This window comes from Podarcis pityusensis, assembly GCF_964106645.2.
Source record: "Podarcis pityusensis genome assembly, chromosome: 6".
Classification (NCBI taxonomy): domain Eukaryota; kingdom Metazoa; phylum Chordata; class Lepidosauria; order Squamata; family Lacertidae; genus Podarcis; species Podarcis pityusensis.
The window spans coordinates 97,482,712-97,498,311 of NC_138030.1; the positions used below are offsets into that span (position 1 = coordinate 97,482,712).

The 15,600-nt window shown below is 44.5% G+C and overlaps 1 protein-coding gene across 1 annotated transcript in view; it reads left to right on the forward strand.

Moving 5' to 3' along the window:
• LOC308480620 (uncharacterized protein C1orf21) overlaps positions 1-15,600 on the forward strand; it is a 134,487-nt gene that overhangs the window by 14,001 nt on the left and 104,886 nt on the right. The gene's annotated exons all lie outside the window — the stretch shown is intronic.

Sequence of the window (15,600 nt, forward strand, 5' to 3'; positions counted from 1 at the left end):
TAAAAGCAGGAAGTCTGAGCCTGTGAGGCAGGAAAAGCCTGTGCAAAATCATATGTCTCTACAAGACATTTGGAGCAACTGATGAGGTATGTGTGTCTGTGTGGCAGAGGGAAGGGCATTCAAATTCCAGCTCAAATGTGAATCCCAGTAGCTGTGGATCAGTGTGCCGCAGTTCACCAGTCTGTAAAATGTGTACAAGGGGATTAGAACCACTGTGATAGCTCCAGATTATTTTCTTTTGGCAATTTCTCTTGTGTTGCATTTCAGTAGATCTGCTGCAATTCAGCAATTCTCTTAAACGTGCTGATTTGGAATTTAGTCCTACTGAATTCCTTGGAAGTGTCAATTGGAAGCAAACCCCTATGCTCTGCTTTTGAGCGTTGGTTCTTCCTTGTGATTTCTCCATTCCTTTATTTTGTTGCTTCCCCAAATTCCCTCTGTCCCTCCAGAAGCCCATGAAGTCACATGAAGAGAGCTTTGTACTCATCATAAATCTAAGCTCTTCAAACTGGGGTGTGAACCTGCAGACTGTTCTGTGGTTTTCTTTTCTCGGTGTCAGTTGAGTCAAAGACTACACGACAGAATATGTATCAACACAAGTTGACATGCTGCAAATACATTGGGGAAAATCAGTGCCATGTTTTCATTCATTCTCTCTGAATGAATCTCATAATCTTGGGAGGAAGACTTACAAAAATAAAACAGGATAGGGTCTTTGGAGAAAGGGCCTTTGGTGACTGTGGTGGATGTGCTGCAGGGTTTGCATCTCAAAATGTTCATTAGGCTGGTGGTTCAGAGGTGGGTGTGGGGGGGGATAACTTGGGGGAAAGCATTACTCTCACCCCTAGGGAAGTTAGTGCTTGCTCTTAGTCAAGTGTCAAAGTTTCCTCAGTTCTTATGCCAGGGTTACCAACTGTAGCATCCCTGGTTGTTTGCTAGTACAGTGGTACCTCGGGTTAAGTACTTAATTCGTTCCGGAGGTCCGTTCTTAACCTGAAACTGTTCTTAACCTGAAGTACCACTTTAGCTAATGGGGCTTCCTGCTGCCGCACACCGTCGGAGCCCGATTTCTGTTCTTATCCTGAAGCAAAGTTCTTAACCTGAAGCACTCTTTCTGGGTTAGCGGAGTGTGTAACCTGAAGCGTATGTAACCCGAGGTACCACTGTACGTTTAATAAATTGCTTGAGTAAGCACCACACAGATAAACTATATGTTGGTATTTATTTTTTAAATCCTGCTTTAAAGTTGTAAGTCCCTTGTGTTGCTGGATTAACTGTTTCCTAACTACCCCATTCATCTGAAGTTGCAGGTAGTTCCTCTCTTTGGATGACAGTCGTACCTTGGAAGTCGAACGGAATCTGTTCCGGAAGTCTGTTCAACTTCCAAAGCGTTAGAAAACCAAAGTGCAGCTTCTGATTGGCTGCAGTAAGCTCCTGCAGCCAATCTGAAGCTGCGGAAGCCCCGTCGGACGTTCGGGTTCGAAAAGAACGTTTGCAAACCGGAACAATCACTTTCGAGTTTGCGGCATTTGGGAGCCAAAACGTTCGAGAACTAGGCTGTTCGAAAACCAAGGCACAGTGGTACCTCGGGTTAAGAATTTAATTAGTTCTGGAGGTCCGTTCTTAACCTGAAACTGTTCTTAATCTGAGGTACCACTTTAGCTAATGGGGCCTCTCGCTGCCCATGCGAGGTAAACCTTGTTGGCCCCTGTTATAGGGTATTCTTCTGTCTTGCTCCTTACCTTTTCCTCCTCTTATTTTCTCACTCAGTTATTCACTGCCTGCTGGACAGTTTGGGTGTGTGGCAAAGGATCCTGCAAAAAAGTTTGGGTCCATGTTGCAATTTCCATGCTACTGAGGGGAAGGGTTTGTTCTGAATGGCCCTCACTGAGACATTCCTGATCTTCTCAAGGCACCTTTGACTAGAATAGTGAAATTTCACAGGCTAGAAATAATTGGGTGTAATGAATTTTTCTTTTCACCACTGTGTGTGTTCCCTCCCTCCCTCCCTCCCTCCCTCCCTCCCTCCCTCCCTCTCTTTCTCTCTTTTTGGCCCAAACTGTTCCTCACAGCCACTCTGAATCCAATTTGTATTGCCTATGATGAATAAAAATCATTTCCAGGCAATTAGACAAGCAATTTATTTTTATTTCAGGCTGTTAACTTATGCTGCCTGTGACTAGCATGTTGGCAAATGAGCTAGCAAGTCTTGTTTGTGAACCCAAGAGAGAAAAGAGGGTGTGTTTGTTCAATGGAGCTGCTTTGTTATTAAGAGGAGTCAAATGAGATGTACTCGAGGGCTGGACGATATCTGATTTTCAACATCACGATATATCATCAGCTAAATATCACAATATATATCTACAGTGGCGGAGGGCCTTGCTATGCCTCGCTGCAGCAGTGGAGGGCCTTAAAATGTAAAGTAGTAGGTTTAATAAAAATAATATATATATTTATATTTTCAACTAATTTAAGAGTAGTTTAAGTGATTTACTAGTCAAGTTGCAACTGCTTCCCCACTCAGAGGTCTAAGTGGAATCTATGCATGTATAAGCCCCACTGAGTTCAACTAAACTTCTACTTTCCTGGGAGTAAGCCTCATTGAATTTAGTAGGGCTTGCTTGTGAGTAGACACGCATTTGCTAGCACTGCTTACTGAAAAACACCTCCCCATCATTTCACATAGTACTCAACCTCCCATTTTGGCATAAGGCAGCCAGCTAAATCTTCTCCCCTCCACCCCCGCAAAGCCCACCAATCTCTCCCTTTTTATCAGAAGCAAGCAAGCAAAAAGATAGTCTCCTTTAAATATTCAGACCCTTCCTTTTTTATATGGAGGAAAGCTACCGGTATTTAGGTGGAACCAATAACATAAACACCACTAGAAAATAAAAATAAAAAACTCTTCCCCCTCTTTTTTGTGAGGAAAGAAGAGCTTTCCAGTTCTTTGTTTACCTCTTTGTTTACTTTGCTGCTACCCCCTGTGTTAAACCTATTTCATAATGTCTCCTGCTGCTCTTCTGCAGTTGCTTCATTGCAAAAATATCCTGGAATGTTTGTTGAGTTTCTCAGTTTGGCACAGAGTGTGTTGGGCAGGACCTTCTCTTAAATGGTTGGCGAGTCACCAAAGTGCAGGACCTGTCGCTGGGGAATGGCAGGATACGGGATACACTAAATTTATTTCCTATGCCTTTAGCCATCTTATTTTTGCGCAGTCCACCAAGAGTGTGTGCATATGAAAACATATGGAAAGCTAAGACTCAGTTGTGAAGCTTCATACGCTTGGTTGCTTGTGCAGTTTACGTAAATGTGTGCATGTGAGACTTTAATTTTCTTTTAAATAAGGTAAATGTTTCAGTACATCAAATTTAGGAATATTCATAGATGAAGGGTTGGTTTGTTTTAAAATGATGATGATGATGATAATTTTATTTATTACTTATACCCCACCCATCTGGCTGGGTTTCCCCAGCCACTCTGGGCGGCTCCCAACAGAATATTAAAAACATGATAAAACATCAAGCATTTAAAACTTCCCTAAACAGGGCTGCCTTCAGGTGTCTTCTAAAAGTCAGATAGTTGTTTATTTCCTTGGCATCTGATGGGAGGGTGTTCCTCAGGGCAGGTGCCACAACAGTGGTACCTCTGGGTGCGAACGGGATCTGTTCCGGAGCCCCGTTCGCATCCTGAAGCAAATGCAACCTGCGTCTGTGCGTCTGCACATGCGCGGGTCGCGATTTGCCGCTTCCGTGCATGCATGTGACGTCATTTTGAGCGTCTGCGGATGTGCGAGCAGCGAAACCCAGAAGTAACACGCTCCGTTACTTCCGGGTCACCGTGCAGCGCAACCCGAAAATGTCATACCCAAGGTATGACTGTACTGAGAAGGCCCTCTGGCTGGTTCCCTGTAACCTCACTTCTTGCAGTGAGGGAACCGCCAGAAGACCCTCAGCGCTGGACCTCAGTGTCCAGGCAGAATGATAGGGGTGGAGACGCTCCTTCAGGTATACTGGGCTGTTTAGGGCTTTAAAGGTCGGCACTAGCACTTTGAATTGTGCTTGGAAATGTATCGGGAGCCAATGAAGAGCCTTCAGGACCGGTTTTATATGGTCCCGGTGGCCTCTCCCAGTTACCAGTCTAGCTGCCGCATTCTGGATTAGTTGTAGTTTCCGGGTCACCTTCAAAGGTAGCCCCATGGAGAGCGCATTGCAGTAGTCCAAGCGAGACATAACCAGAGCATGCACCACTCTGGCGAAACAGTCTGCGGGCAGGTAGGGTCTCCTCCTGCGTACCAGATGGAGCTGATAAACAGCTGTCCTGGGCACAGAATTGAACTGCGCCTCCAAGGAGAGCTGTGAGTCCAGAATGACTCCCAGGCTGCACACCTGGACCAGGGAGTCCCCCACATCCGCCCGCCCCCGCCCCCCCCAAAAAACAGTACTTCTGTCTTGTCAGGATTCATTCTTAATCTGTTAGCTGCCATTCATCCTCCAACCGCCTCCAGCCACTCACACAGGACCTTCACTGCCTTCACTGGTTCTGATTTAAAATAGAGGTAGAATCATAGAATCATAGAGTTGGAAGAGACCACAAGGGCCATCGAGTCCAACCCCCTGCCAAGCAGGAAACACCATCAGAGCATTCCTGACATATGGTTGTCAAGCCTCTGCTTAAAGACCTCCAAAGAAGGAGACTCCACCACACTCCTTGGCAGCAAATTCCACTGTCGAACAGCTCTTACTGTCAGGAAGTTCTTCCTAATGTTTAGGTGGAATCTTCTTTCTTGTAGTTTGGATCCATTGCTCCGTGTCCGCTTCTCTGGAGCAGCAGAAAACAACCTTTCTCCCTCCCATCCACATACTGATGAACACCCAGCCCAAACCTCCTGATGATCTCTCCCAGCGGCTGCATGTAAATATTGAAAAGCATGGGGGAGAGGACAGAGCCCTGAGGCACCCCACAAGTGAGAGCCCAGGGGTCTGGACACTCATCCCCCAACACCACTTTCTGGACACGGCCCAGGAGGAACTGTGTCCAGTTCTGGGCACCACAGTTCAAGAAGGACACTGACAAACTGGAACGTGTCCAGAGGAGGGCAACCAAAATGGTCAAAGGCCTGGAAACGGTGCCTTATGAGGAACGGCTAAGGGAGCTGGGCATGTTTAGCCTGGAGAAGAGGAGGTTAAGGGGTGATATGATAGCCATGTTCAAATATATAAAAGGATGTCACATAGAGGAGGGAGAAAGGTTGTTTTCTGCTGCTCATCACATCACATGGATGCATATGCTGTAATGTTATTGTTTTGGTTAAATAAATTGTTCAAGTTGTTTTTAAGGAAATGATTATTTTTCTCCTTCCAATAAAGTATAACAGAAAAGTTGTCCAAATATAAAGCATTAACTTATTAAATCTCACAATAATTTCATAATTGTCTGTGTCTATTTCTAATAATATAACCAAATCAGTAATTTTTGATATACCTGTAAAAACTACTCTGAAAATTCATTATTCCAAAAATGAAACCTTCATCTGGTTGTAAATATTAAGATTATACCAGCAAGAATGTGTCTTTCTGTAAAAAAGAAAGATTTAAATCAAATTGATTTAAATAAAATCCTCCCTGTTTGTGTTTGTGTGTGTGTGTGTGTGTGTGTGTGTGTGTGAGAGAGAGAGAGAGAGAGAGAGAGAGAGAGAGGGGCAGCCATGGCTCCCAAGCCAGGGAGGCTTATCTGCCAACTCTAGGGGGTATTAATTTGTTTTAGCTCAAATACCATATTTTTCTGTTTATAAGACGAGGGTTTTTGCAAAAAATAAATAAATTGGGGGTTGTCTTGTACATGGAACATGGGCATCTGGGGGAATTTTTAAAATATTTAATCATATGTCTGGGATTTTGGCTTGGGCGGGCTGAGGCGGTCCCTCCTGCTGCTGCCCCCCCTTTCTCCCTTCCCCCCTCTGGGCTGCATGCTGGCGACTGCTTGCCTGAAGCCCCCGCGGGCTCAACCACCGGATTGAGAGCAGCTGCCGCCACCGCAGCTGAGAGCTGCCTCAGCTGCCTCTCCTTGCCTTCTTTCCTTTCCCCCCTCTTCCCCTCTCAGACTCCCACCCTGCCCCCACCCCGCTCACCACCTTCCTCAGCTGAGTTTGCTGGGTGGCATGGCCCAGAACAGAGCGGCCGCTGCCTTCGCCCGGCTCTTCCTTGGCATCCTGCTTGGGAGCCTGCCTCCCCGCAGCAGCAGCTGCCACCAAGGGGGAGCGTGAGGTCCCCCCCCCCCAGTCGCTGCCTTTGCTTCTGCACCACGGTGCACTGCATGCTTCTCATGCTGGAAACTTTGAGGGCAATCGCCCCCCAAAAAGATCAACAACTTGCTGCCACCAATAATCCAGATTTTCACTTCTATTTTAGGGTTTCATTTTCTTAATTTTGGGTTCAAAAAAATAGGGGTCGTCTTATACATGGGGGCATCTTATACATGGAAAAATAAGGTAAGTTTGCCAGCTAACTGTCTGTTTCACTGCCTTTACTCCATTTCTTGCCTATAGTTTGTAGTATCTGTTAAACAAACTAATCTGTGTGAGATGTGTGACTGGGAGGAATCTAAAGGTAAAGGTAAAAGTACCCCTGACCGTTAGGTCCACTCACAGATGACTCTGGGGTTGCGTGCTCATCTTTCTCTATAGGCCAAGGGAGCCAACGTTTGTCCGCAGACAGCTTCCGGGTCATGTGGCCAGCATGACTAAGCTGCTTCTGGCGAACCAGAGCAGCACACAGAAACGCTGTTTACCTTCCCGCCACAGTGGCACCTATTCATTTACTCGCACTGGTATGCTTTCGAACTGCTAGGTTGGCAGGAGGAAGGTGGACTTTTGGGTGCAGGGGAAACTGGGTGGGATGAAATGGAATATCTTGGAGGAGATGTCTTTCTGGGGCCTTAGACAGGAGCATTCCATGCTGCAAAACTGATCCCACTTCCCTTCATAATCGGGAGTGCTTGACCACCCATTGCCGCAGAGCAAGCGTGATGGAGTGCTGATGCAGAGAGCTGCTTTTGCCTGTGTCATCTACCGTCTGTATTCTAAACACTCTTTAATGTGTGTTTAGCAAGTGTTCTTTCCAGAGACTCAAAGTGGCTTAAGGAATATGGGACACTACAAAGTTAAATGTTTCTGCTATACTTTGAATATCAGCAGACTTTAGTGGATGTTCAGCACATCTTCCCATCCAGGGTTGTTCAGCACAGCCCTGCTGCTATCACCTTTGTTTGCTGCTGTTTTGGTACCTTCAAGAGAGGCTTGTGTGGGTATTCCACCCACATGGCACCTGTTGTTGACACAAGATAGAGGTGGTTCTGCTTGCATTGGGGGATGTGGGTGGGGGCAGCAGAGGGGCAGGGCTGGCCTGGCGGTCCACCAGGCCTTGGCAGTTTAGATGGGCAGTTGTTGATGCTCTGTCTTAGCGATGTCTAGGGAATGAGCAGCCAAGATAAGATTAGGGGGTTGAGGCCATCTTCTTCTCCCAACATTGAACTTTCTTCCCTGACTAGTAGATGGAGGAATGGTGTTCCTATGACATCAAGCTGGAAGTCTTGAAAGTGCAGACTTTTCTTTCTGGTACTACCAGGGCTGATACAGTTGTGACACTGAGTCCTTTTTAAAACCAGAAGCCAGGTTGCAGGATCACGTGTAATTACCCCACAAATTTAACATGAGCTCTGACATCCCTTAACCGTGGTTGAGGCATGAGATTGTCTGTGATCCTGCAGCTGGCTGGCTATCTTTTTAACGGTGGTTAAACAGGACACAGCATTATATCTGGATTCACCCTATCCCCAGAGATGTGCACTTTGTCACATTGGCCAAAGTTTTAGACCAGGGGTCGGCAAACTAAGGTCTGCGGGCCGGAGCCGGCCCAATTGCCCTCTAGCCTCCGGCCCATGAACAGTTCTGCAATCGCCATTTGGGGGGGGCGCCATTTCCCCTGATTTTTTTCCCTCCCTCCCTCACCGTGGCAGCGTCTCCCTCCTCCCTCCCTCTTCCTGGCTTCTCCCTGCCCTGTGGAGGAAGGGGGCTGGGCTTTGATAGGAAGCCTTGCCACCCGCCCACCAGCCTCTCCCCATGGCCACCCTGTGGGCTGGAGCTTGACGCGTCTGCTGGCCTGGCACCTGGGAAAGCTGGCCCGAAAAGGAGAGGTGCTGCAGAGTGGCAGAGGAGCAGGGGGAGGGGCTGGGGGAGAGTGTATCTTATTAATTGGCTCTTACAATCTCTAATGAGATGGCAGTTTCTCTTCCTGAGGGCTGGGAGTGGGATTAGTTGGGTTTCAGGCCATTGTTGTACTAGCATTGCAAAATAATCTCATAAGATTGATTAGTTCACACATTATTTTTAAGTGGTGTGCCTCCCCACCCCCAATACCATATCTATTTTCTGTGGCAGATAGATAATCTAGAAGTAAGCTAGCATTAAAAACAATCCTGTTCACATTCTAAAAGCCTTCCTGTTTGGTTGCCAGCCAGAAGTCCTTTCCTATTTGGCATCGAACCACTAGATCATAAGCCTGTGATCTCAATTATTGCATTTGTTTTAATTTGTGATCCTAATTTGAAATGCTGAGTTATTGATTTCCTCAAATGTTTTCTGATCTCAGTTACTCTGGTGTTTTATTAGAGAATCCTAGATGGCAAATGGTGTGGTTGTTAAGTATGTTGTGTGCTTCCACTTGAAGAGGTGTGCCTGCAGTCCTGTAACATATCTGTAACACAGTACTAGTTACAGATAAGTAGCCGTGTTGGTCTGCTGTAGTTGAATCAAAATAAAATATAATAATAATTAAAAAATAATTTTTATTTATAGACTGCCCTCCCCAGCCAGAGCCGGGCTCAGGGCAGCTAACAGATACACTGAAACAGAAGTCACCAGACCCTTATATATGACCCATTCCCACCACCCTTCTGAGTAATACCCCTCCCCATCCTCTCTCTCTAGATAAGGGTCTGGTGACTTCTGTTTCACTGTATCTGAATAAGTGTGCATGCACACGAAAGCTCACACCAGTAACTAACTTAGTTGGTCTCTAAGGTGCTACTGGAAGGATTTTTTTTATTTTGTAACACAGTAGTAAATCTTTTTTAATGCATTGCTGCCCTGAACTAATTCATTCACATTTTCTCCAATTAAGGAATGTTATGCCCATCACAGTGCTATGACTGGAATTTCTTAGCTACTCAAAATTCATTTTCCTTGCTCGTTTTCTAGGCAGATTTGTCTACTTTTTCAGTTTGCCTGCCTCTTTAAAATGGGGAAAATCTGTAGACTAAACAAGCTTAAGTAGTTAGTGTGCCTTGTATCAATTCTGTAATTCTAGGCAACATAGACCCCACATTGCAATATTTTTTGTAAATATTCAGGCACTGTTGTTTAGTCTAATCTTCTAGGAACATTTTAGGATTCACAGAGACTGAAGGGAAAAAAGCATTTACTTGTATGGTGGGCATCTCTGTGCGATAGCTTGGCTTTTCAGTGTTGCCTTTTTTGTTTCATAAGCCTGCAAGCTACATACCAAAATCTTCAGAGAACCAGGAACCTGAATAATACCATATCGCAGGTGGAGCAACATCAGTGGTGATCGACTGTGGCGCTGTCTCCTTTCAATGGGATGTTGAAATTGCAGTATTGACTTGCACAACTCTGCTCTTTACCTTTCCCGTTGATTTATTGAGCTGCTGTCTCTTGAAAAGTCAAATCATAATTGTTGTATTACATGGAAGGCTTGTGTAGGAGCTCAGTGCTTCATTCTCTTGGAAAAACTAAATCTAGCCCAGTACTTTTGATACAGCTTCTACCTAATTTCTGCACAGCTCCCCCACCTTCTTGATGCCATGTCAGTGCATTCTGCTTTCTTCATTCTGCAAACCTCTGTAATCCAGAGAATGTGGTCCATGGAGAGAGTTTGGTTTGCACTGGATATTCTGTACTATAACCTCCTAAAAATACTCTCTCTGAAATAGTTCTTGTTATGACATTTATAGCTCACATTGCCTCCAAGGAGCTCAGGTTGGCATAAATTGGGGTTATCCCATTTTATCCTTACAACAGATCTAGGAAATAGGTTAGCGTTAGACTGTGTGGCGAATGTAGTGTCCCCCAGATGTTTGAATTATGACTCCCACTATCCCTGACCGTTTGGGGCTGACAGGAGCTAGAGTTCAATGCCTGGAGGGTATTTCCCTGGCTTAAGACAGTGTGGTTGACCCAGAGCCACCTAGACTACAATCTTTTCCAATAGGGACACCCATCATCTCTCATAATTTGCCAGTTCTGGCTGGGACTGATAGAAGCTGAAGTTCAACAACATCTGGAGGGCCAAAGATTCCCCACCTGGTCCAAGTCCAGTACTCTTATTCACTGTATATTATATATAAAAAAGAAGTACCCAGTTCTTTTGCCCTAAAAATGACTATATGCAAATCTAGTTTCTTCATTAATGATCCCCACCTCTCTTCCTTTGCCCAGAAAAGTTGTTGTAACTAACTATGGTGGTTTGGAATTGTCTTAACTACCTCTGTCCCCTTTCTGAATAGTGGACTATTTGGTGTGTTTTTTGTTTTGGGCAAAGAAACAACAGCAAGCATATTTTTTTTATTACCAAAATAGCTCACTTAAATGCTTTGCGATGGGAATAGAATAATTAAGGTACTTTGTTGCTGTGAAAACAAGGTTTTGTTTTTCTGTGCTATCATTAAAAACCTCCAGGGTGATTTCCCCCCCAAGATGGACAGGAAAGCGTGTGTGTGTGTGTGTGTGTGTGTGTGTGTAATTAGAGTCAGAGGGAAAGGATGAGTATATTTATGATGGTATTCATGGAGGGAAATGAAGGTTATCCTTTGATCAGTTGAACTGAGGTATTGGAGCTGCTATTTATAGATCTCACTCCCCACCCCTTTGGCTTTTCTGGTGCAGAGTGTTGCCAGAGAAACATTTTGAAGAGCTAATAAATGGGTTATATTTCAGGGTTTTTTAATCCGGCTTCCTCTGTTTTTCCCCATAACCTTTGGCATTTCGTGACAAATTTGTTTCATTTGTGGACAGTAATGAGACTGACATTTTGCTGTGGGCACTTGGAACGAAAGAGACAGCTCACCCAAAGTGCTGTAATGATAACCAAGCCCAGAAGAACTTATTTTTGTCTAAATAGAAAAATTCCTTCCTGTAGCACCTTAAAGACCAACTAAGTTAGTTCTTGGTATAAGCTTTCGTGTGCAAGCACACTTCTTCAGATACACTGAAACAGAAGTTACCAGATCCTTCTATATATTGAGAAGGTGGGGAGGGGTATTACTTAGAAGGGTGGTGGGAATCGGAGATTGGCAGATAGCTGAGATGAGCCTGTTGACGACTCTTAACGACTGTAATAGGTCTTACAGGAAAAGGCAAGGGGTGAGAAGGTGAGAAATGGCTAAGTCATGTATAATGAGATAAGAATCCAATGTCTTTGTTCAAACCAGGTTTCTCCATTGTTTTAAGTTTGGTAATGAGTTGTAATTCAGCAGCTTCTCTTTCCAGTCTATTTCTGAAATTCCTTTGTAGTAAAACAGCTACTTTGAGATCTTGTATAGAATGTCCTGGGAGATTGAAGTGTTCTCCTACTGGTTTCTCTGTTTTGTGATTCTTGATGTCAGATTTATGTCCGTTTATTCTTTGGCGTAAGGTTTGGCCTGTTTGTCCAATATAGAGAGCTGAAGGACACTGTTGGCATTTGATGGCATACACAATGTTAGACGATGAGCAATTAAATAGTCCCGAGATGGTATGTGTGATGTTGTTGGGGCCAGTAATGGTGTTGTCCGGGTGTATGTGGCAGCAAAGTTGGCATCTGGGTTTATTGCAGGCTCTGGTGCCAGTGTCCGTGTTAAGTCTGGTTGTAGTATTATTGTGGGTTAGGAGTTGTTTAAGATTGGGTGGCTGTCTGTAGGCAATGAAAGGTCTTCCTCCCAGAGCTTGAGAAAGAGAACTGTCATTGTCCAGGAGAGGTTGTAGATCTCTGATGATGCGTTGAACTGTTTTAACTTGGGAGCTGTATGTGATGACTAGTGGAGTTCTGTTATTTTCTTTTTTGGGTCTGTCTTGCAGCAAGTTCTCTCTGGGTATCAGTCTGGCTCTGTTGATCTGTTGTCTAACTTCATCTGCTGGGTATTTTAGTTCTGAGAAGGTTTGCTGTAGATCTCTTAGGTGAGAGTCTCTGTCTGTAGAATTGGAACAGATGCGGCTGTAACGTAGTGCCTGGCTATATACAATGGACTGTTTGGTATGTTTGGGATGGTAGCTAGAGGCATGTAGATATGTTTGTCGGTCAGTTGGTTTACGGTATAAGGTGGTGTCTATGTGTCCATCCTGTATTTTTATAGTAGTGTCCAAAAAATGTATTTCTTGCATAGATTGATTCATTGTAAGGTTGATTGTGGGGTGAAAATCATTGAATTTCTGGTGAAAGGTGTCCAGGGTCTGTTGACCATGTGTCCAGATGATAAAAATATCGTCAATGTATCGTAGGTACAAGAGAGGTTTGAGTGGGTAGGAGTTTAGGAAACGTTGTTCTAAATCTGCCATGAAGATGTTGGCATACTGTGGGGCCATGCGGGTGCCCATTGCTGTGCCGCTGATCTGAAGGAAGAGGTCATCACCGAATTTGAAGTTGTTGTGGGTAAGGACAAATTGGCAGAGTTTGGTGGCAAGGTCCGCTGTGGTTTTATCTGAAATGGTGTTCCTTATAGCTTGTAAACCATCGTTGTGTGGGATGTTGGTATACAGAGATTCCACGTCCATAGTAGCTAGTATAGTATTGTTGGGAAGATTATTTAAAGATTGTATTTTCCTCAGAAAATCTGTGGTGTCACGTACATAGCTGGGAGCACTGATGGCATATGGTTTCAGAACAGAGTCCATATAACCGGAGACACCCACTGTAATAGTGCCAATACCTGAAATGATGGGGCGTCCTGGATTTCCTGGTTTGTGTATTTTAGGTAGAAGATAGAAAGTTCCTGGTCGAGGTTCTGTTGGTGTGTTGGTGAGGATCTGTTCTTGGATGTGTGGGGGTAGCTCCTTAACAATCTTGTTCAGTTCTTTCTTGTATTCTTGTGTGGGGTCTGAGTCCAATTTTGTGTAAAAGGCGGTATTGGAAAGTTGTCTGCGAGCCTCCTGAATGTAGTCAGTTTTGTTCATGAATTTTTGTTCATGAATTTTGTTCAGTTTTGTTCATTATTTTTGTCTGCTTAACTTCCCTCATCTTTCCTTCAATGTCAGGGATTCTGGCTGTAGAGCAAGCAGTTTGCCTTAGTGGTTGTGTGTTGTTGAAGATGCATGAATGGAAGAAAGGTGTGGGGCCTGCAGTATAGACTGCTGCCTTTGATCAGGCTAGTAAATAGCCAGTTCCCTGGGTGCCTCCAGGCAGTCAGGCAAAGAAACTCCTGTAAAACTAGAAAGGAGTTAGTTCTATTCGGTTGATTGTGTCTTATTTTGGGACCTAAATTTAAATGTAGATGTTCTCAAGCATTAATCTGCTGTCTCTGAAATCACTCCCATGTCTTCATATTTCTGGATCAGTGCACCAGAGGTGAAGAAGGAGCAGGAAATGTTGCATGAGATGCTTCCTCCTCCTGTGTCATAGGGTTATGGTGCTCCTCTCATACAATAATGCTTCCTTAAAGGTAAAGGGACCCCTGACCATTAGGTCCAGTCGCAGACAACTCTGGGTTGCGGCGCTCATCTCGCTTTATTGGCCGAGGGAGCCGGCGTACAGCTTTCGGGTCATGTGGCCAGAATGACTAAGCCGCTTCTGGCGAACCAGAGCAGTGCACGGAAACGCCGCTTACCTTCCCGCTGGAGCAGTACCTATTTATCTACTTGCACTTCGTGCTTTCGAACTCCTAGTTTGGCAGGAGCTGGGACCGAACAACGGGAGCTCACCCCGTCGGGGGGATTTGAAACACTGACCTTCTGATCGGCAAGCCCTAGGCTCTGTGGTTTAACCCAGAGCACCACCTGCATCCCTTAATGCTTCCCTAGGTGGTCCAAATCTTGCTTTAGCCTGTGAAGTTGTTTTGGCCCTTAAGACCTTTATAAAGGTAGAAAGCATAGTCCTTGTAATTCAGAATGAATGAGCTCTATGAATTGTATTCCCTTTTTGGACTCATCTGAGTCTCAAATTATGTCTTGGCTACGCCATAGCAGTATTTTGATCCTCTACCACATGCTGCATATGTGGTATATTGCTCAGGCTTGGGTCTGAGAAACCAGAGCATTGAATACTGCCTTGACCAAGGATTTCCTGTTCAGTGGGAAGGTTTTTTTTTAAAAGTAAAAAATGCACCCACAAGAAAGGGAGTGAGAGAGTCACAACAATTTTTCACACCCTCACTGGTGTCCCTGGCTAGCATTTTTCACAGCAGGATATTAGTCAGTGGCACAAAACAGACCCCAGATGCTAAAAACAAAACAAAACAGCCATCAAAAGTTTGGGAATGGCAATTCCGCTTGTCAAAAAGGAAGATGCTGGTTTATAGAGTACAGTTGATATTAGCTAGGGGTAAGATGGCAACTTTGGGAGCCCTTACATACTTCAAGCACTTGGAAATATTTCTGAGAATTAAAAAAAAAAAAAAAAGACCCCTGAAAAGTTTGAACTGCTTTTCTCTATTTTCAGAATGCTGTTCTCATTTTACAACACGCAGTCTTGCATCCAGATAAATCTTTCTTTTCCTGAGCATTAATGTTGTTTTGTCGTATCTGTCAGACCTCATTGGGGTCAAGTGCTGAAGTTTCCTTTCCCTCTGTTGCTATACGGTAGAAGAGGGAGCTTATTCTAGTTTAACTTGCTGACATTAGTGACCTCTAATAACAAGTTGAAGCAGCCCTTCTTGAGAGTCAATGTAGCTTGAATATAAAAGTTGTTAAGGTGGCACAAGAAGTGAAGTTCTTGTGCATGTTCCTCTGGAAGCAGAGTTTGAAATCCATGATGCTTGGCTACTTGTGACCTTGGTGAAGTTGGGGGCAGACAAAATTAGCTACTACCATATGTAGGGATGACCGTGAATATAAGTGAATGAGGCATCCCCCTATGAATGCATCTATGGATGAGCCTTGGCCAGGATGCCTAAGTGCAATGTTCAAAATTAGCCAGGCACTAGGCACATTTTGCACCTGGCTTCCCTGGGCACCAAGATAGTGCCTGACATGTCCACCATCTCGGGATCATTGGATCTGGACTGTTTTCACACACCAACACCACACCCTGTGGTATTCTATCAGTTATATTTTATCTGCACAATTGGAATGAATTTCTGGAGCCAAATTGCTTTTTCTGGGCAGCCTGAGCAGGAGCAGTCACCATTAAGAAAAAGAAGTTGGAATAGGCAAATATATACGTAGTCTGTCCCAGGATCAATGGACTTTTCTTCTTCAAGTTCTCAAAGCTCTTAGCTAGCTCAAGGTTGCCATCTGAACTAGTCAGATGTTTAACTGATAATCAATCACAGTCAGTCCATCATTTGAAAAATAAGACTGTAGAGCTGTTTTGCCCCAAAATGGCAACTAAACTTTCCATT